This window comes from Bactrocera tryoni, chromosome 4 (assembly GCF_016617805.1).
Source record: "Bactrocera tryoni isolate S06 chromosome 4, CSIRO_BtryS06_freeze2, whole genome shotgun sequence".
NCBI lineage: Eukaryota > Metazoa > Arthropoda > Insecta > Diptera > Tephritidae > Bactrocera > Bactrocera tryoni.
The window spans coordinates 12,553,165-12,576,050 of record NC_052502.1 but is presented as its reverse complement, the minus strand read 5'-3'; positions in this window follow the sequence as shown (position 1 = coordinate 12,576,050).

The window sequence follows — 22,886 nt, the reverse complement described above, 5'->3', positions numbered from 1 at the left end:
AAAGATTATACCTGCTCGATTAAGTTCTGCAGCTCGAATTAATTTCGCCAGCTGTAGATTGAAGAAGTTGCATAGGAAGTCGTCTTGTCTGAAACCTCGTTTGGTATCGAACGGCTTGGAGAGGTCCATCCCGATCCTGACGGAGCTTTTGGTATTGCTGAACGTCAGTTTACACAGCCGTATTAGTTTTCGGGAATACCAAATTCAGAGATCGCGGCAGAAAGGCAGCTCCTTTTCGTGCTGTCGAAAGCAGCTTTGAAATCCACGAAGAAGTGGTGTGTCGATCTTTTCTTAACGGGTCTTTTCCCAGATTTGGCGCATTGTGAATATCTGGTCAGTTATCTTGCTAGCATATCCAGCTTTGAAAATCAGATCTAAAAATTTTAAAATATATAAACAGATTTTATACTGCTTCGAGTTGTTTGCGGTTCGTAATAAGGACACTGAAGTATTATTCGTTAGTTCTTCATTAAACACAGACATTTATTTTTTTAATTTTATTTAATTTGAATAATAAATTGGACTCTTCGATTCCTAACGTCAATTAGTGTATATTGATTCCTCTATACCACACTTTGAACTTAACTTAATATCATTTTATGGAATGTGAACACCATTAGCACCACCTAAATCGAATGGAAATCGATTAAGAAAATTACTATTCAATACTAGAAACACAGTCAGCACACAATGGAAATATTTGTAGTACATACATATAGAGTAACTATAGTATATGAAGCCTTAGGGTAATTTTTGGTATAATTATGCATAGAAATGCGTTTTCCAACCGATTTTCATGTGAGCACGCAATGATTGAACGGAAATTAAGGCGGACTGCACTGAATGCCTAAAACACAAATAAAAATCATAAATGGATAGAAAAAAGTTAGGCCAAAATGGAACTAAAATAACTGAGAAAAATAAGCATAAATATACACACATATACATATACAACTCTGTATATATTTGTGGACATTCCTCAGTTCGTAAGTTGAAAGCAGCACATACTTATGGACACATTAAGGAAAATTACTTGCTTTTGTTTTAACGTCGGTCGCTTTGTATAATTTCAACTTCCCATGGCCGTTAAGTTGCCGCTTAGAGACACCTTCTGCTGCAGGATATGCCGACGTGCTGTGTGACGACGGCGATGACGGCGACGACGACGCTTAATGTACCGTAACGAATGCACTCACTTAAACGGAACTAAAAGCAGCACTTTGTATGTGTTACGGTTCGTGTATGCACTATATAAACGTATATAAATAGGTTTGTGTGTGTGCGGTGTAATGTAAACAGCTGAGAATTCGATACACTTGGCACCCACAATTGGCCCACAACCGCGTAAGCATACATACTCGAAATATGTATGTAAGTATGTTTGTGTATATGTATGTATGTAGCTTGGTATTTACGTGTGTGTGCTGCTCTTTTCAACTCTCACAACCTTCAAGTGAATAAATCGTTTTTTAGCACGAGAAAATTGTGTCAAAACACCAAAGAAATTAACACCTTAAAGAATATGCTTTTATAGAACGCACACATAAGCACCTGCAATACACACGTATACATTTACACATATACATATGCATAAATATAAAATTTCAATGTAGTATTTGTTCTTTTGACGTGGACGCTGTAATGTGCCTGGCTTGAAAAGCGCATTGAATTTCACACCTTGGCACACATACATTGTCACATTATGCAGATGACAGAAATTACCGCAGCTGGGGACGAAAATGTCGTCGTAAGTGGTTGTGCGGCATGTGATCTGTATCCTTAGAGTGGCAGTAGAATTTAGTTGCTTAACCTACTTTGACTACTTCATGCTATTTACGGACTCGAGTGAAGTTAAGGACTCTGAGAGTAAGGAACTTTTTCGACATTTCCTGTGAGTAGAAAGCATAATTACTCTTAACCCGATAATAGTGCCTAAGAAGTTCATATACATATATAGTTTCCACATAACATTCTAAAATGCTATTGAATTCCAGCTAAAATTTGCTAAAAAAAACAAAAACCGCTTAGAGTTGGATAATACTATTCAGACTCATCTACCGATCAGACCATCTACAAGGTCAGACCCAGGCATCATTACACGCTTTTCATAGAAATAAATTCTCATAATTTCTCAATTTCAAAACCATTTCCTCTGGAGCAATTTCATTCCTGGAAACTTGGACCACTACGTCGCAGAAGCTGATGGCTGTTTCTCCGCGCCAACCAACGAGCAATATTTGGACTTGGAGAAGTCCTTGAAGAAGAAGCGCAGTGGACTTTTTGCTGGATGGATCGTAGTTAAGAGAAAATATTGGTAGGGAAGTCTCCCTAAGGAGCTCTCCAACAAGCTTAGCTTTATGCTACCGAACTTCTTCTTCTTTATTGCTTCTTAGCTGAGGTTATAACAGCGCCCCAGTCGTTCATTCTTTTCTGTGTTTGGCGCCAATTGGAGATTCCAAGTCTTTCTGGTCTTTCCAACGGAGTGGAGATCTTCCTCTATCTCTTTTTCCCCGGCGGGTACTGCGTCGAACTATCAGAGCTGGAGTGTTTTCATCCATTCAAACGACATGACCTAGCCAGCGTAGCTGCTGTCTCTTATGCTATAGTGTTTTTAGGCTCCGAAGAGCAGCTTCTTTCGCGGAGGTAAGCATTCACTATCACAGCAGAGCCACAACCCTAGTCTTGAACTCGCAAACTGTGCGCTCAAAGTGAGTCAAAGAGTGTCTATCCTCTCTAGATAAAGAAATAGCTACTTCACACTCATTAGGGAATCGCTAAAAAATACATAACCGAGAGCTAGCAAGCCACCTTCACATCGAAGTGGGAACGAATGGATCTCCGTTGTCATCTTTCGCTATAGCACTGGGATAGCGGAGCTCCTATGAACCTCGCGTATGCTTAGCAGTCGTCGTCGGTTGACAACCCGCTTCTGCGCGACGGCGAAATCTTTCTGGCCAAGAGTAAAACGTAGAAAACCGATTGAACTACGTCCTCTTAGCAAAGTTTATACTGCCACAACTGTAGAAATTCTTACTGGATATTGTCCAATAGACATTCAAAAGTTAAAAATCCAGTCAGACGCAAATTGTCAAAATTTCTCCAGATTCGTTCCAGATGGTTCATCCGTTGAGTACAAGTTTTGATGAACCGTTCGAGCTTTTCGACGGCTACCTTGAGTATGACATGATTGAGGCTTTGCTCCAAGGGCTGAATCGAAGCGAGATTGTCTGCATAGGATTTAACCATTAGATATTTCCTCAGGGAAAGTATAACGGTGTGATATCACACGATCTTAGTTGCCAATGGTGACCTAACCGTTGTTTGTTCTGGATGAAATGATAGCTTTAGAATCTTTTCAGGTTGCATTTCGTCCCAAATACGGACGGTAACAGAAGACGAATTCTAATATTAGATAGACGAAAAGAAGAAGCACTAGAATCAATTTAACTATTTTTATTGTTGCTGTGGCGAAATAGCGTCTGAACCAGAGTTCAGCTTGGCGTTCCCAAGTTACCAACAACAATAAGTTAGTTACAGAGCCAATCAAAGAGAATTAAAAACTGAAAAGCTCGATGATGGTCCGTCATCGCTGCGAATTCATGTAGTTATGAAACTGTTGTCGTCGGAAAACCACTCAATAGTAACATCTCTATTTTAACAGCGATTAAATTTTCTCCCAACATGAACTCACGCCATGTAAACTATTGATTTCTGGCCTGGCAGTAGCCAACCAAGCGAACGAATAAGTTTTGTAGCATCTTTACTACTTAAAAAGTAGCACAGTAAATTTTACGACCAAGCAATAAGTACTTCAACTATGCATACAACAACAACAACAAGAACAACAATGGTAAAATAAAAAGTTAGCCCCTGTGCCAATGGTATTGCTGCGCTAAGACGCGAATTTGCCACACTTCATTGAATAAATGAGAATGTATATAAGCTATATACACTCCACATACATACATATAGACAAACAGGCACATACATACAAACGCAAATGCATTAGAGTGTAAGTATAAGTAGCAGTCAAACAAAGTTGAATTGATGTCAAATGGGTTTGTGCCACATAATCGAAAATCATGAAAAGGTCCGGCAAATAGCAATACCCTCGCATAAAAAACTGTTGTTAATAAAAGAAAGCAACAAAAAAAAAACAATAACGAAACAAACGGCAATATGAAATGAAGTGGAATATATTTGGGGCGAATCAAAGCACTAAGGGTTCGCTGGAAAAATCAAAAACAGAAACAAAAACACATAAAAAAATGTTGAAGGATAAAATAAAATAGCAGTGCTAACCATAAACAGTTTGAGAAGTGGTTGACAATAAGTAGGAAACAAAAATCGAGCATAATCTATGGCCACCAACAATGGTGGCTAGAAAAATTAAGTCGAGACGGAGAGCAGAAACGGCACTCAGTTCAATGTGTTTCCTTTCATTTTGCGAATTTTGTCGATGTTTTCATCTTTTGCGTTTTTTTATCCTTTTTATTTTTTTTTAGTTATTATTTTATTTTCTTTTTTGTATTATTTTTGTTTTTTCTTCTATGCGTGCTCTAGCGACATAAGGAGCAGTAATAACTCAAATGAGTATTCATAGAAAAGTGCTTCAAAGCGTATGTGATAAATTGCTCCAGCAACAATATGCTCACATATGTATGTATCTATGTGTGTATACAAATGTTGGTTATACATAAGCATTCAATCAGTGGTTGGTTGGGTGACATTAGTAAATATGCTGACAGGAAAATGAATTGGAAATGAAAGCACTTTATCTCTTTTCTATGTCAGCTTAGCTGCTTTGCTGCAAAATTATCACTTTTGCTTTGCTAACTGGTCTATACATACTTTTCTTAATACGAGAATACTGAGCTATACATATGAATATGGTTTTGGCAAATAGATACCAGGCAGGGAAAACTGGAAATTTTTCACTAAATCTTAATTTTTTTATTGTGATGAACGTTATGTTCACTGCATTTATTATAATAAAAAATATTATATATAATATAGTTTAAAATACTGTTCAATGAACGGTTGGCAGCCCTGTTCACGTATATTATCGTCTCTTTTAATTATATAAATATTTATAGGGGCCCATCTAAGTATCAATATGGGTTGCTAGTAATAACATTACCATAACATTAACAAATGGCAACCCTTTTCTTGAATATTTTTAATTTTTAAAACGCAAGGAAAACTAGAAAATTTTCAATAAAAATTTTACTTAATTTTTTTTTATTGTAATAAATACATATTATGTTCACTGCATATATTAAAAAAAATATTATATTTTAAGATATTGTTCAAAGAACAGTTGGCAACCCTCGTTCACGTATATTTTCATCTCTTTTATTTATACAAAAATTTAAAAATTTATAGCGGTTCATCTAAGTATCAATATGGCTTGCAGGCATTAACATTATTATACTAATACATGGCAACCCTTTTCTTAAATATTTTTAATCTTAAGGAGGCGTTTATTCTTAGTGAAATCGTTTGCCTAGAAAAACTATTTTTAGCACTATAGAAACTCTACTCTATAGCATAACAGTTCATAAACTCTAGCATCAATTTGTATTATTGAATAAAATATTTCAAACTATTAACAAAATTATCTTTAATAACTTGTTATAAATGAAACACCTTACACGTGTAATATTTCAAAAAAAAAAAACGTATTAAATAAAAATAAAAAAATATTTGTAAACAGTTGGCAACCCTACAATAATTTTTTTACAATAGTTCATAGAAGTTTACTTATGTTAAGAAACAAGCGTATTTTTATAACATATTCTTTGTTTATTTTTTTCGTCAAAATTATGATTGCTTCAGAATTTTTATCAGAAAAACATGGTAACCCTATAATTTAACCAAAAATTTTTAAAGCAACTTTTTGGCATTATTTCAAATTTGGGTTAGCATAGCCCTAAATTTTAACGACAATTTGTGTATTTATCGGCACATAAATAACATTAGTTGGCAACCCTAAATAAATTTTTTTTTTAACTTTTGGTTTTGAAAGCATGGTATGTATTTAATCATGTTAGATTTATAATTTACTTATTTTTTCATTGAATATTTAAAGCCACGAGACCAAATTTTCTTGTAAAAATGTGGAAAATTTGATATCAAATATATAATAACTGACATTTCTTATGATCAAATGATGTATATCTCTAGTCTACGTAGCCATAACGTGGCATTTATTCAAATTAAAATCTTAAGAAATCGCATTTTTTACTTAATCGACTAGTCATACAATTTCTATTAACTATCGATTAATAAAAGCAAATCGATTTTTATATAATTTATCGATTAATTTAAGAAATATATGTTTACATCATTTTAGATTCATTCAAAGCAAACATATTTTATATAATATTTCGATTAAAATTTTCATCGATTATTAAAAAAAAAATTTTTCATAAATATCGATTATTAAGAGCAAAAATATTTTTATATAATTTTGTTGATTATTCAAAGAAAACATATTTTATACAATATTTTCCATTAATCACAAGAAAATTTTATAATTATCGATTCTTAAAATCTAAAATATTTTTGTATAGTTTTATCGATTACTCAAATCAAACATATTTTATGTAATATTTCCATTTAATAATTATCGATTGTTAAAATTTAAAAAAATTCTACTGGCCGCAAAAATTTAGAAATATTTTTATATAATATTATCGATTACTCAAAGAAAATATATCTCAAAATAAATTTCGATTACTCTATTCTATTTCTACTACCGATGCTATTTTTAATTATCGATTAATAAAAGTATATATATTTTTATCGATTATTCAAAGAAAATATATTTGTATTTAATTTTATCGATTACACACAGCAAAATATTTTATATAATATTTTCCATTAATCAAAAGAAAATATTTTTTATAATTATCGATTGTTAAAATTTAATATATTTGTATATAATATTATCGATTACTCAAATTACAGTTAATATTTCTACTTACCTAAAGCAATTTACTGCTGGGTGATAATATAGTATCTCGTCATATGTACAATTATACGCTTGTTCGCATACGAGCATTGTATATAACTGTACTTCATGCCGCTGGACAGGATATCCGCAATAGAAACAAATCATTCAGCTTAAGGCACAACTAAATGACAAATGGCTCCAACAAAACGCACATAAGTATTTTGCCGATTTATGTGCACATTGAAATGATACAGTGGCACTGGGCGTATGAGTGATATTTAATGAGTAATACACATGTTGGCCATATAAAATGACACTCATACGCACTGTACGACCCACACATATTGCAAAGGCGATAGAAAAGCAAAGTTAAATAGATATCAGTGAAATGGAAAACACATGAAAAGCATTGAAGACATCATGAAAAGACCAAATGCTTATATGTAAGCAGAGAAAATTAATTTTTGGGTATACTATGAGGTATGGTATATATGTAAGTATGTATAGTATACTTACATTTTTCCAGCAATTTTTATACTTTTGATAGAACAAATAATTATTCAAAAGCTAAAAAATAATAAATACCAAAAATCACATATCTTGCATATTTCATAAAATTGAGGTTAGGTTTCAATTGAAAAAAAAAAATATTTTGCATACTACCAAATCAGAAAATCCGCAAATAAATTTATTCATGAAATTTACATTTCATTTACCTAAGCACCACGCTTTGTTAATCAATCCATGATATATTGAAGTTTTTATTTAAAATAAATCCTATTAAATGCGCCTCAACCGCAACCATAACCAACAATTCACATTTACATTTCGGTGCTTGTTTTGTTGGTGCATCTGTTTAACTTCTAGCAAATAAATAGCAAAACTGTAAATTGAAAATTGGAAAATTGCAGCTGTGTCACCACAACCACAGCTATTATTGGGTAGTATTGGCGTTTTATTGACAAATGCTGTTGGCAATTTCAAATTTTTTGCTGTTCGTGGTTAAATCATTGCTGCTAAAATTTCCAGGAATTATTACAACAACAACATATATTACAAATTCTACTGGCCGCAAAAATTGAATAGCTTTTCTAGCTCTCTCTCCCAAACCATACATACATATGTATACACATACATACATACATATACATATAAGCTCATATATACGTACAAGTGTAAGCACACACATACATAGCACCACAACGCATTATATCTCGCTTGACAACGCATTCCGAGCCTCGCACGAGCGCCACAGATTGCGAAATCAATTTTTTCTGCACATAAATTCTCCAAAAAAAATATTATTTGCCAAATTATTAATGAGTTTATGCGGAACACGTACGCTGCTGTCGTTGGCATAATTTGATGCTACACTTCCCTCCCTCCTAGCCCCCAAACTCATTAGATGAATTTTAGATTTTTTCCGCCCGACTATTTTCTACCCGCTCACGGCTCCTCTCCATTAAGTAATTTATTAATAAACAGTACGAAATTGTTATTGTATTCCGATGTGAGTTATTGTTTTCAGCTGCGTAAGGCTCATTTTGGTATGCGTCGCCTGCATTGTAATTTGTAGCGACATGTTTGTGCGCGCATTGTTTTGGTTTATTAGAATTTCAGCTTGCTTCATTGTATGCGGGAGGCACCTACATCAACACATTACGCTGCCTCGTCTTGTTAGCCTTTCAGGGTCAGGATAATTTAATTTTGACCTAAATGTGGCACGTGACATGTAACCACAATAAATCTGCCGTCACGTAAATTTTATGTTTCCTCTCTGTCGTTGGAGCTTTTGCATATATTTGCATTTATGTAGGTTAGAGCGGGTTCATTTTCGTTTACCATAAAATTGCGTTTGCGGGTAATGATCTACGGATCATTCTGTACAACTTTGCCTAGGGCAGTGTAGGTCGAAAACCCGTTTCAAGCCAGCGATTCTTAAGGCGAACTTTAAAAATTTTGAATAATGGTTTGTATGGTAGATATGTGATATAGTTGCCGATGTTCCCGATTCTGGCAAATGACCAATATAATATTAAAGTGCACCTACATACCAACTTTCAGTGCGATATCTCAAAAACTGAAGAAAAAGTTTGTAAGAAAGCGCCTTAAAAATCGAAAGCCTTAAAATAGAAACCTTAAATAAACGCAACGAAAGCGAAACCAGTTGTAGACCCACATTCTCTTAGACAAAGTTGTTCAGAATGATCCGTAGAATATATTCCGTTACGCCATTTTTACGTTTTTTTCGGCTCCTTTTAAATCGACCCGCTCTAATGTATGTGCTGCATGAGTTTCTAAATATAAAAAAATTGGTATATAGGAATAATTTTAGTTTATAACAAAATGCTTGCACCTCATACTCAGAAGGCTGCATCCAGTTTAAACAGAGAAATATATGTGACAGAGTTTTATTTTTTTAAATTTTCACCTTCCATATTAGTTTCGTAAATTTTTTCTACAAAAATTACTGAAAACTCCCACCAAACTTTTTAGTATCATATCTAGTGTAATATTAGGTAGTCGAAAACGTTTTTCCGTATTTTGTCAATAGTTACAGTCGTATATCTCCAGTGCTATTTTAAGCTTCATTTAACAAAAAAATAAATTCGGAGAAGTTACAGCTGTTCAAAAATGAGTGAAAATAATGAAGAAGATTGCTATATTTAATATTTGATTACATGAATGATTTGATTACAAACTTCAGAAAAATATATATGTTTTGTAATGCTTACTCTATAACTGGTGTAGTTTTTCAGATTTCGACGCACATGCTGAAACCGTTTGAGTCAAGGTAGTACAGGATTTATACTTAACTTTGAGAGTCATTTTATTGACAAATATTACTAAGGACTTGCGCAGGTGAGAGACTTACAAATTTTCAGCCTTTGACTCAACACTTTTGACTTTTGAATTAACCAAAAGACATCTAGATATTTTATATTAGAATAGAAAGGCAGAAGTATTTCATATGCAAACTTTGACGTTCGCTAGAGATTCGATGATCTGTTTCGCGTCAAACAAGTAGTTAATTAATAAACTATTTATAAACTTAAAGTTTGTTTCCATGGGCTAGTTTATTTGACGATTAGTCAGGTTAAATCTATAATTTGAAGCTTTAATGCCATGAAGTACCAAACCTAACAACAACCAGAAAAGTCACTTCTATATTGTTAATTATTTTTGACACATTATTGTCATTTTAAAAACGATGACATTTGAAAATATTTGTTTCTAAATTTTCAATGACATTTGCATATTTTGGGACCATGTGGAATAATGTTCCAAATGAACTTAAAATAGTAACGTCTTTCATGTTCCAATGCAATAAAACCTTTGCACTTTTGCAAAGTTACAGATTTAAGTGCTGTTTTCGTAATGTCAAATTTAATGACAATGATTTTCTTGTCAAATCGGCAAACTAAAGCGAGAAGTGACAGCACTGTTTGCTTGTCAAGTTGGTTGTATGTAAATATGAAAGAAAAATTAAATTGACAGCTTGTTACATTCCAATCATTTTTACTAAGATTAATTTAGTGTCATTTAGTTTGACATAATTTGACATTATGAAAGGCGGGCATTAGTTGGTATTTCTATCATCATAATATAGTAAATATTGATAAAATTCATGAACACCAATGAAATGACTGTACTTTAATGTACTTTAAATACATTTTCCCGGCTTTTGACGGCCCAAAAAATATTGTATTTTATGTGATTAATTTGACATACATATATCAATCAAAACGGGATGGTTTATATAGTATACAAATATTTGAGCCTCATCGCCAGCTATCGAGTAGCTTATTTCATATGCGGAGCTGGTGATCCAAATGTGTTATGAACCGAATCGGCAGATTTTAATGCTTTTAGAAATTATTTCAAGCCCAACATCACTAACCGAACTCAACAAATATTGCATCTGAGAAACGGTGCTTTGATTTTTCGTCGTAATTTTTTTGATATTCACATAGAAAATTATATGTTATAAGGTTTGATCATTTTTTGTTGGTCATAAATCCGGCTTTACTCTGATTCTTATCTAGAAAAAAGTAAAAGAAACTGATTTTCGAAATTTCACAAAATTTAGTTAAGCAGTTACATGGGTTTACGGGTTTCAAAAAATCAATTTTTTTTAAGTTTTCAAGTTCATCCGAGTAATAGTGTCGGAGATACAGCCTTGAGAACTAATGCGCTCAAGGCTAGCTAGGCTCAGTGCGTCATTTTTAAACGCGTTTTTCTCGAAACTGTGTTTTGGAAGTCGGTTGGCAACATTTCTCGAGAACTACTGAACCGATCTTCATGAAATACAGTTACAATTCTTAAAGACTTAGATAAAGGAATTTCTTCGATTACAACTATTTAAAAAAAATGTCGAGAAATTTTCGCTGAAGTTTTCATTTTTTGTTTGTAAAAATGTCGGCCAAAAATTCAATTTTCAGTTTATTTTTTCCTTCGCCCAAGTTCTAAGTTGAGGTTTTAACTAAAACACGTATTTTTTCACTTCAGATGATGCTGTAAGGATTTATCCTAACAACGCAGGCGCTTCTTTTTCCCGAGGGTCACCGGAAATGGCGTCGCAATGGCCGAGTTTAAAATAGTTTTTTACAAATATTTCAGAATTTTTTTATGAATAGTGTATGCTTTTAACAATAAAAAATTCTAGTAAAATATTTAATTTTTTATATGAGGAAAAATTGTTGAAAAAAGTCTGTTTTTTACCCGAAGAAACCCATATAACCCCATAAGCTATTTTAGCGCACTCACACATATAAAATTATATATTAACTACTATGACAGCAAGAATTTTACAACCAAAATTTATTTTATAAATTTCATATTCCATTATCATTTTGTAACAATTCATTATTAAAATATTTGTACGTATAATCACCAAACTTTATGCATACATACATATATTGGCACATTAGGTATATAAAATTGTCAATGTAAATGTACAAAGTCGAATATATACACACATACTATAACTATGTATATATATATATATATATATATATATATATATACAAAGCTGTATGTATACGTAAAATATTTGCATACTGCAATAATGACGACAATGAGTAGAGCAATAACAGGGCCTTGCCGCACAGGAGAGTGCCTCGATGCTGACGTCGCTGTTGGCGTCACTGTCGACGAGCTGCAATTTTGCGCATGACCTTCAACTGTGATTGTGATTTTACGCCGAGATTTTAAAGAACAACAACAAAATATACGATTTTATTGCAAGGGTGTACATTTTTATATAACAAACACACATAGAAGTATAAACATACAAACATCTATGTATGTATATATACATCTGCGTATGGCTATATATGTAATGCACTTAAGCCGCCACCTTTATTGAGTGAATTGGAAGTTGTAGCATACACCTGGGCGCCGCTGGTTGACCATATCTGTTGAGCTCACTGGCCGGTGGTGACTCTACCGTTTGGTCAGTCAACTGGATGACACGCGAACGGATATGCAACAGGACGCGTTGGCGTCATCATACCAAAGCGGTGCTACTAACGCAACTCTACCACCAGCAGACCACCCCCTCTCCGCTCTCGCCGTCACTCTGCCTTAGCTACGTGAACTCTGACATTTCTATGCTGGGAGCTTTGCCCGGGCTCGTCTACGCACAGTTGACGTTGTTGCTGCGCCACGTGCTGCTCTTGAAGCGCATCGTCTCCGTACACATTCCGCCCGCGCACAGCGATGCGCTCGTGTAATTGCAAAGCTGCATTGCAGCTCGTCGCGTCGTTTTAAATTTGGTTGCAATAGCAGATATGAAATTCTGTTGCCGTTTTTAGCTGCAATGTGGGACGAAACATTGCAGGAAGTGTTTACGCGTATGTATGTAAGTGTAAGGCATAAAGCTAAGTTGATATTAACCGTGGATGTTAAATTGCGTGAAGGAAATTCCTTACCAGGAGATGGTATGCACCCTAAACGCCCACGCAGCAAGGCGCATACATGGCCATGTTACGAGTGTGCATGTGTATATATGGATATGTTGTGCCCCTACAAAGTCGTATATAGTATATTCGCAGTGCCCGCGAAATCATTGTTTTAGTATTGCGTAGTTTTATCGAGAGTATTAAAGTTGGCCTCCACTTTGTAGCAAGGAACTAGCACTCAGCTGTGCTTTCTTAGCTTATGATACCATTAAAGTAGATAAAGTTAAATTAAGTGAGGTTAGTTCAAGCTAGCAATAATTGCTGGAAAAGCATACAATGCGGAAGTTTACTTATGAAACAAGCGTATAAGCAGGAGAAAGGAATGGAACGTAGTGATGTGGGTGGGTTAGGTCTATAAAAACGTATATACAAGTTATGATTAGTATCGCAAGAAATGCAATGGTACTCTAAAAGCGCAGATTTTCATATTGTAGAAGCATTATTGGATGTTAGGATCCATCGACTTCATTTGCTTGCAACAATCGTTTTAAAAGTGAATCACTTTCTGTTTCAGATTAATTTCATCAAATGGAACGTGCTACGAATAGATCTTTACGGAACACAGCTATGACACAGCTTAGTTTTGCCTGTTCTTCAAACGGGTAATTACTGTTCGAACTTCTTCATGCTCGAGCAATGGAACGTCCGCTCCAGCGTCATCGATTGGAAAATCGGGTTCACCATCTTCTGGTGTTAAGCTTTCACTGCCATTTACCAGGTTAGAGAAGTGTTGCCTTCATAATTTCAATATGCTCTGATCATCAGTACCTAGATCCCCTCTGGGGCTTATACAAGAGTATGCTCCGGTGTTAAAACCTTCTGCTAGTCGCCGCATCTTTTCGTAGAATATTCGAGCATTACCTCTGTCGCCCAGCGGCCTTCGTACCCACGGAGTACCCACCCATTTCGGAGCGTACGTACATCTAAAACACTGGAAACGTCTCATCCGTTTATCACAACATGAACGATGGCTTCATGATCGGGAGGGGATTGATTAAATTTTCTATGCTAGAATCTACTACTACAGACAACTATATTTCGATCCCCGGCATAGTCGATCCGACTCAACCCATTTGAGGATGTTTCCTCGTGTAGACTGAATTTACCGACCGTTGTGCCAAAGATACCTTCTTTGCCTGCTCTGGCTTTTTTTTTGACATCGTGGCGAAGGCAGCACTCAAAGGTGCGCTCCAAGCGCTCATAGAAGACATCTTTGATCACATCATCCTTCTTTTCCGTCGGGGCGTGGGCGCAAATCAGCGATACGTTAAAGAACTTACCTTTGATGCGGATTGTGGCTAGACGTTCATCTATCGTGGTGGACTCGGTGAGGGAATCTCTCTCCCACTACGAATACCACACCGAATTTGTGCTCCTTTATATAGCCACTTTAGTAAATACCACAAAGACCTACTCGTCTCAGTCCTTGTACCGTACATCGCACTTCTTGGATGGCGGTGATATCAGTCTTTACTCTTACAAGGATATCAACCAACTGGGTAGCACCACCTTCCCAATTAAGAGACCGAACTTTCAAGGTAAATACCCTTTTCCACGTGGCGGGTCCCGAACACAGTGAACTCGTCTTCAAACGGATGTTCTTTGACTACCCGGAGGATACTTGGTCTAAGCCCGGATGAGTCATGAGCTGCTTGAGCCATTAGTAAAAGGATCGTTTCTGGTAACTCCCAAGTGAATGGCGCTAAAAGAACTATTTTCACTTTCGTGAACTTCTGCACATATCCTCCATAAATTATATCAACCTCTTTTTTTTTAGTCTGTTGAATGCAAGCCAAGAGAGTTTGGGTATAGCTTATTCAAGTAGCATAAACGGTTGTGATCATAGCTCTATTCGATATATGCCAGCGGGTGATCGATTCGTCATTTCCGAAATGTTGACGAATCGTAGGAGATTTGGTATACTTGCAAAGATCTTCAAAAATGTTTCAAATGTTTTCAGAAGTTTTCATACGAAAATAAAATTAATTGTTACAGTTTTTATAAGAATAATTCTTCAAACTTTTAATTATTTAATGTTAGCACGACTATTGTTTATTACTCGCATTAAAAAATATTCGTTTTCGAATACCAAATAAATTATCTTACGCATATACAAGGCATCAAGTATATACTGATATCTGCGTGCATACAAAATTCCATCCGCACTTGGGCGCGTGAAATTAATTGCATTTATTTTCGCCATAAAAAGTTTTTAACGCTATTTTCCGGGAGCTTGGTGCGTGTATTGTACGCGTATGTGTGTTGTTATTGCTTTGCCTTGGCGTAGAAAAATAAATTCTCTTTCATCTTTCAACAAGTTTCGTTGTTTGGCTGCGCTTATTATACCCAAACACAACACGGTTCAAATGAGTATTAACAACTTTTTTGGTGCGAGCTGCCTGAAAACGAGATTTTCAACGCATATTTTCTTGGACATTTTTAAGGCTTTGGCCAGGAAGATGCAGGGAATTTTATGTTATGAACTAAAGCGCAGAAAATAAAGTTTGGAAATGGTGAGTTTAATTATTTAATTCGAACAGTTAAGCAGTATGAATAGTAAAATGAAAGTACGACAAATTGCAACCCATTTTGACACATTTTAATTTATTTTAATTTATAATATAGGTGGCAACTTTTTTCGAAAATATCTTGAACTTCACTTTTATTAATTATATATATATTATTTTAGAACTTATCGTCATTATTATTCTCTTTAACACTATTTTTTTAATAAGATGGCAACTCTGGTTGAAATATTTTTCGTGTTTAAATATTACAGTACAGTTCAGGTACAGTTAGGCAAAATGAGTGGTTAAATGAAAGTTCGACAAATTACAACTCAATTTACCACATTTTATTTTTTCAAATAAGTGGCAACTCTTACCAAAATATTTTTAACTTTAGTTTTGTCAGTTAAACATACTAAAGTACTTGATGTCATTATTGTTTGCTTTAGCACTTAGTCTTTTTAATAATATGGCAACTCTGTCTGAAATACTTATTGTTCTATATTTTATAAATATTTTCTATTTACAAATTCATATCCATACCATACATATATTATATAATATATAACATTTTTACCCAGTGTACCTCATTTTATTTTTTTAAATAGATGGCAACCTCTTTCAAAAAATATTTTGCTTTAGTTTTGTCAATTATACATATTATAGAACTTGATGCCATTATTTTATTTTTTAGCACTTAATTTTTTCTACATAAGGTGGCAACTGCTGGTTGATATATTTTTTGTTCTATAAAATTATAAATCTTTCCTAAATTTGAAATATGAAATCCATACCATACATACATATGTACATACAAAAAAAATATTATTCTTGCAACTAGCATCCGCGCTTCAATGCAACATTTTATTAATAGCGAAAAGGTGGTAACTTTGTTTCCAAATATCTTTAGCATAAATCTTCGCCAATTGGACATATTATAGTACTTGACGCCAATATTCAGATGTACATACATATATTTTATATATTGTATATACATACATATTTCAGTCCTTAAATATGTTCATTAGAAGGTGGCATCTCTGTTTGAAATATTTTTCCATGAAAAATATGTCTAAAATATTCCACTTGATATATGTACATACTTTTCTCTTTGGAATTGAATTTAACGTGTTTGAAAAAAGGTGGCATCTCTGGTTGAAATGTTTTTCATATAAAATTTGCTCTGAAATATTCCATTTAATATTATTTTCAATTTGGAATTGAATTGAAATTGTTTTAAAAGATATAGTGCATTATTAATTCCCATTTTTTTAGCAGGTGGCAAGCTTGGCTGAACATTTTTTCAGCTATTTGTTGTTAAATATAGCTCTGCTATATATCTGCTTTATGCCCTGCACACAGTGATAAAATAAAAATTTTACTATTTTAAACAAGTGGCATCCTCCCTTAAAAAATATTTTTATTAAAGCGGATTTTTTAAGCTTAACCTCGTAAAATTATGGGAAATTAATTTCAAAAATTGTATATCTCTCAATCATTTCGTTTGCGCCCGAATCTTGCCCTACTTTATTTGTTTATTTTTCTTTTTATTTCTGCTTCTTTGAACTTTAACTTTTTGTGCAATTTTAGATTTCAGCTGCAACTTTTGTTTGTTGTTATTTTTTTGTTTTTGACATCGCCTCTATTTGAGCCACCAAACAATTTTAATTAATTTCACAAGTGAAAGTTTTCGGGTGTGCGTTGCCTTGGCTACCCAGTTACAAGTAAATGCACATTAGGGCGGATCAAAATGCGACAAAGTGCTTAAAACAAAAGCTGGTGGTAAGTGAAAGCTTAAAAATTCTTATATTTATTTTATCCAGCACCTTCGTTAACAAAAAATCAATGCTAGCAACTCGTATAAACAACTAAACTAAAAATAATTATTTCGTCGCAGTAAAAATTTTATTTCAACCATATACTTTCGCTACAAGGACTTGCAGCGAGCAATCTAGCACTCGTGGATTTGCTTTTAGCAATCACTTCCTTCTATACAAAAGCATTGAAGTGCTTCGAGAGCTTTTTAAGGGGTTGCACTTAAGATTCATCGATTTTTGCCTTCGCTCAACGACAGCAAATGTTTTTGTCATTTTTCGTGTATGTGAGATATGTATAAACATATGTACGTATAATAAAATGCATTAATATTGCTGTGGCACATACTTTTTCGTTTCACTGTTAATTTCAGCACTGACCTTGAATATTTTGCTGGCGCACAATAAGCAAGCAAAAGGGTTCACCAATTTCCAGCGCAAGTAAATCTTATTTATGTATGCAAGCGTAAAGTGCTGGACATATTTATGGGTACATACATAAATACATGTGAATAAATATTGTTTTTGTTGCGCATATGTGTTCGAGTATGTGTGCACTTCAACTGCTACGGAGGACAGCTTTTCTTGTTTACGTGTGTGTATATAGACATCGGATTAAATATCCTGCAGTAAATGCAACTGGTTTCAGCCGGTGGAGTTTAAGCTTGGCGAATTATTTTTCAGAATTTTAAAGGAAATTATTCAATTTAGTGCAAAAATATCACACAAATTTTTTATAACAATTTGGATTTTTTGTTATTTAATTTCTTGGATGAGTTATAGCATGAAACAGGTCAGTAAAACTCATTCAATAAATTTCATATTTCATAAAATTATTTTTTTCAGTGAAAATATTGTCACTTTGAAACTAGTTAAACCGACTAAAATAACTAATCTCATTTTTGCAGTTCATGAGTTGCTAGACAAGCAACTTACACACATCTTAAAAACTCTTGGTTCACATAGTAATAGCTATGTTTGTATGTGTTTGTTGTTTCCTAGGTAAATATTTATGCATATGATGGCAGGTCAAGCTTTGAAGTGGTTACACGTGCAAAATGGCAGCCGTTTATTGTGTTCATCTTTCGCCTTTCTCTGACTTGAGTTGTTAAATCGCTATCTTTAGCGTATATATATGTGTATGTTTATATGTGGCGTAACAAAACATATGCATAAGTCTTGCTGACTTAAATTATAATGTACACTTTGAAAAGGAAAAGATTATATTTCTAACTTCTAAAAAATTTTTATTCGAAATTGGAAAACGAGACTTTCAGAACCGAATATTAAAATTCTGAAATTATTTATGAAGAGGTATTTACTTAAAAAATGGTTAAACAAAATTTATTTTTGAAGCAAAATTTCTTTAAACTGCAACGTAATCGTGTTACGAAACGAAATTCCGTCACGTTGGCAGGAGCCAAAGCGTCAAAATGAAAGGCTGAAATAGTTTCCATATATTTTTCGAAATGTTAGTTGTAATATCCGGATAAAGCATAGTGAAATAGTGTCAAGGTTGCCACCTGTTTGAAATTGTCGAGTTTTAAATGCTGCTGGGAAGAAAAAATAACTATGTGAAAATAACTAAGTAAGCTTCAGCTTAAAAATTAAAATTTTTTTTAAAGGGTTGCCACCTTTACGAATATTTAAGTAACAAAAAACCAAAAAAGTAATTAAGGTTAGAGTTTATAAATAAATGAATTAAAGCTTATAATTGTTTTAAAATATTTTTAAGGGTTGCCACTTATAAAAAAATTTGAATTTACCACCTGTTTGAAATTGTGCAGTTTAAATACTTAAAGCTGTTTTAAAATATTTTTAAGGGTTGCCACTTATAAAAAAAATTTAATTTACCACCTGTTTGAAATTGTTGAGTTTTAAATACTGCTGGGATGAAAGATATTACAAAGTGAAAATAACTAAGAAGGCTTCAGATCAAAAACTTAAATTTTTGTAAAGGGTTGCCACCTTTTCGTATATTTTAATAACAAAAAAGTAAATAGGTTTAAAGCTTATAAATTAATGAAATAAATGGGTATCAAACTACGAAGTTCCCTAAGGTATTAAAGCTGAAAATAATTGTATGAAGGGTTGCCAATATTTTTAAAAATGGCTGAAATGATTTCAGTATACTTTTTAGGAATTTTAGTTGTATTGTCTGTATAATTTGTAGGAAAATAGTGTCAATAATGCCATCAATTTGAAAATGCTGAGTAATAAAAAATATTTGGATAAATATCTTACACACTGAAAAGTCGAAATAATCTGTAGATGTAAATATTTAACTAATTTTATGGAGGTATTGCCACCTGTTTGAAACTGCTGAGTTTTAAATGCTGCTGGGATGAAAAACATTACCATGTGAAAATAACTAAGAAAGCTGCAGATAAAAAATTTGAATTTTTTTTGTAAAGGGTTGCCACCTTTTCGAAAATTTTAGTAAAAAAAATTTTGAAACTAAACTTATAACTAAATGAATGAAAGCTTATAATTGTATAAAATTATTTTTAAGGGCTGCCACTTATTAAAAAATCTGACTTCAATGAAAATTTTTTTTAAAATAATGATACAATTATTTGTTACTTAATATTTCCATGCATCCATTTCATAATCGGTTTTATTTTCTTATCCAAAAGGGTTTTATGAGAACTTCTTTCTATTCCTGCCACAGGGAAACCATATTGACCGGCATGGTTTATAGCTGCACCATCAGCCAATTGCAAAATTAATGACTATGCTACTGCTATTGCCATAAAAACGACCGTCTCAGAGGTTTGCTTTCTTTTCGTTCCATTTAATTGGACACCTACACAATTTTCTGACAAAGTAAGATGGTAAGCTTACAGTGGGCTAGTTTTAAACTGGCGTTCCATGAATAAAAATGAATTTAGTGAGAATATCTGAAAAAATCATGTGAATATTGTAAACTCTATAAATTTTGGGAACAAATTTTTAGATTTTTCCTTTCTTATTCCCAAATTTCTTTCTACTATCATGGCATTGATTTCTTTTCTAGATATTCCTTCATGTTCCTAAAAACCTTGAGTGAATGGATAGTATCTCACATATCACCTATGGATACATGATATACTCTTATACGATGTTTATGGTAGTCATCGTTTCTTAGTCGGAAAAATATGTCTCAATTTCATATATGTATGTATATTTTTTTTTATTTTTTCGTTCTCTCCCAAAAAGCGACGTTTATAATTTCGAGCCGAAGAAAAGTTGATGTTATCAGTTAGCGAATAATATCAAAATTCATCCCTTCTAATTTCATTTTATTGTTGGCACCTTATCTAAAGCACTTTCCTCGTACCAGTTTAGTCACCTTGACGTCAATACTAACAATAAAAACCATATAGTTGCTCGTTTATTTGATGTGCACATTCTTACTTTCTGCTCTCCTCCATTCAAGCATCCTACATTACTATCTTGCCACCTTTTTGTTAACGTTGTTGCCATTTTAGTTAATGATGATGAACACAAATTATTGTTACAAGCTTTTTGCTTTTCTCATTGTCTCAGCGTGGCACTTTTCTTTTATTCCTGTTATCTGTCAAATCAAATGACCATGAGAATTTGGACTTCCCCTGCTCCACAGTCTCCATAGACCACTTACACATATACATATATATAATATTCATAAGTACATAAATATTACATAGGTGGCATCATACATATTTACATTTGTCTTTCTCACTTCCAAGCGCAAAGTGTAATATTTGTATTTATGTATTCGTGCATGTAACTTTTTTGCTCCTGGCAGCTGTTTTATTTACTTTTTATTGTATTTTTTTCTCGCTCCCTCCACCAATATTTGCCGCCTTCAACATCAGAGCTGTCAATTTTAGCATTTTTACTTGAAAAGTGTTTTAAATAAATGATGCTGTCAGGGCAACAATCATCAACATGGTGTTAAGCGGAAGCGAAAGGATACGGAAACGGCGACTGTTACCGGCGCGCTGCAACACTGATGCTGACATTGTTAGTTGTATTTTTTTCATCTGCCTCTTTAACAAACAGCTGCTGCTCTTATACTACAAGTACATATGTATAACTGAGTATCTGCATAAGTAAATATGTAGATAAAAAAAATATTCCCAGAAGTACCCGAAAGGAAAATGCGCTGTTCGATGTAAGCAACAGACGAGTTTAAGGTTAGGATTTACTAGAACGTTTGCTAAACACCTCTTGTATACCTTTCAGCGCCTTGTAGGCATGAGCTCCCAAGTGTTTAAGTCTTAATCTCGCAAATGTGGGAAAATCAAGAAGGAAGTGCCTAAGTATTTCCTCCTCGACTGCTACCATACAGCTTCTGCAGCTGGCGACCGATAAGATTATCTACCTTACTGCACGAACCTTACTGCCAATGACCAATCAGAACCGCCCAAAACTAGGGAGATACCAGCCTTACTGAAGGCAAAGAGCTCACTGGATCTCTTGGGATCCATCTTATGATAAATTATGTTGCGACAGCATATGAACCTATGGCAGCCAAGTTCTCGTGAAACGCAGCTATCCAGTAGTGGAACACATGATGAGAAAGGAGCACCAACCCATTCCATTCGACTGATAGCGGGGTTAGGATACCCTTCATTACCAACTCATCAGCTTTACGGTTGACAGCGATTCTGCTACGGTCTAGCATGCAGTCTTATCACAAAGTGACTCGATGTCATTGATAACGAGGTCAGGCTTTCCTTAACCTGCCTGCCGCAAGGGTAGTAGGCACAAGGCATTGTCGCTCTGCTATCAGAGTGAGTAGTCACTTCTCTGAAGGAGGCTACACTCCAGAGCTTTACATCTACTGATATCTTAATAGCAGCAATCTTCGTTTAAAAACTCTACAATAGTCAGAAAATCTGAAATTGAAGTTGATGGCGAGTTGTTGCATATAAACTCCTTCGTCCTTCAAGCTTTGGCTCATCCGTAAATAAACTCACTGCCCATCTCCTCCAATGACTTCTACCCCTCCACAACTCCTTCAAACAGAGAAATACCCGACAGAGTTTCTCTCCATGATCCAAAAGATGCGGAATGTAATCAGAAAATTCAAAAAATGTGACGATTTCCGAAAATCAGACATGTGTTCATTTAGAAAATCAGATTCACGGAGTCTAATAGCAACTTTTGCGGCCATACACCTTCCGCCGATATCTATGAGCGTTATATGCAAAATGGCTCAATTTCGTGCCACTGACCACCACCACCACCTACTCTATTAGAACCCCCCAAGGTGATCTAGTAACCGATGCCCAGAGCATACTAAAATTATGGAGGGAAGACTTCTCCAGCCTGCTAAATACCAGTGAAGGTATAACATCAGGAGATGGCGGACTTGATTCCCCTATCGATGGATCACACGTTCCATTGTCCCGACCATTAAGAAGTCTGAATAGCAATTAGTCGTCTGGGGAACAACAAAGCAGATGGTTTGCCGCCCGAGCCATTTAAAGATACGCACCATATGGCTCAAACAGGTCACGACTTCAAGTCGTAGGTGAGCCAAAGTGGGAAGGCGAAACATCCCCTACTCAGGGCTGTGAGCTGGGTTTGGGACTTGCCACGCAAAAAGCCGTACCAATGAAAAGGAAACAAGAAGAAGAAGAAAGCCAGCAGTATATTCAATTTGATTTGTTTT